We start from the raw sequence: 1,483 nt of genomic DNA, 5'->3' as shown, positions 1-1,483 counted from the left end.
ATCCTCCCCCTCACTTGCACTGGACGCTCTCTCCCTTGCCTGATCGCTTCTATCGCTCCATATCTTCCCCCTCCCTGTCGCGCTACTTGACACCGGGCCACGCACAACCGGCCGTCGTATCTCTCTGGAAATTTCCTCCCCGTCCACTTCACTACCAGCACTGTCAGTGCCCACCTCCCGCTCGTCCGTCGGTAACTGTACCCTATCCCTAAAATTTCTAAGCCCTAATCTAATTTCCCTAAGCCCTAAAATTTGAGTTACTTTGCCCTATTTGACCTCTCGCATCCCATTTAGCCACTATTTTCTTACCCCTAACATCCCCCGTCACTACAAGAACCTCCCTTGCCCGCCATGACGGCCCCAAAACCTAAACACAAAACTACCTCGCTTCCTTGCAACCCTAACCTCACTTTCCCTATTTAGCCAAATCCCACCCCTCAATTACAATGTAAATTAATTTCTTTCTTCCCAATGTACCCCTCAGAACCGTACTCACCTCCTGGACTTCCACCCTCATACTCCACTCACACCTTCCACACAAACTTTGTAAAAAATTCTCACCGCCTGTCACTGCACACTTTCTCACTACCGCCACCAACATGTAAGTCTCCATCTTCGAGTTTATTTTAGAAAAGCCTTAAATGTCCATTTGTTATCTTGTGACTGGAATTTTAATGATAGCTGTTGCTTGTATACCGAAAAAATTCGACTATCTTAGTTCAATAAGACCTTGGACTAATACGCTTCGCATAAATTAGAACTTCGTAGGTAAAAAAGTAGAACTGGATCACTTCATTTAATTTTTTATTTGATCGGACAACAACGAGTAGCTGCGATTCTAAAATGCGAAAACAGAGCAGCTCCACGTATGAAATGTTCAAATTGAAGTATCAAAGGGCGTTAGGTGCGGTAACGTGAAACTCGACCGTCTTGTTGTGGTTTAAATTTCGTGTCCTGCGTGATACAAAAGTGGAACAGTGTGTGATCGATGCTTTAGAAAGGATGGTATTCAACTTAGAATGTTGCGAGTTCTACATAAAGAACTGTTCTCTGTCCATATTTACTTAATCGATGTAGTTCGTTATTGCTATAGCGTCGGTTCTATACTCAAACCGATAAAATTACAAATTAAATGAAGTGATGCAGCTCCACTTCTCTACCTACAGAGTTCTAATTTATTCGAAGCGTATCGGTCCAAGATATTATTGAACTAAGATAGTCGCATATTTTTTACGTGTAGTAATGCAGTAAGATCAGTAGAATAGCATTGCAAAGGAGTTATGGAGAAGCTTCACTTTAAAGATTATGCTCTTTAGGCATGAATAATTTGTAGGTAGTGGCATACTGTTAACTTCCCTTGCGGACCAAAGGAACTGAAAATAGCCACTACAAAGTATCCGTAAAGACCCCATTCGGTCCATATTCGGTTCCTTTCTTAAAAACTGAAAAAAACAGCAAGATCAACTTTTTAGGTGTTTAAAAT

This window comes from Belonocnema kinseyi, chromosome 1, assembly GCF_010883055.1.
Source record: "Belonocnema kinseyi isolate 2016_QV_RU_SX_M_011 chromosome 1, B_treatae_v1, whole genome shotgun sequence".
In the NCBI taxonomy this organism is placed as follows: domain Eukaryota; kingdom Metazoa; phylum Arthropoda; class Insecta; order Hymenoptera; family Cynipidae; genus Belonocnema; species Belonocnema kinseyi.
Note: the sequence above shows the minus strand (reverse complement) of the source record.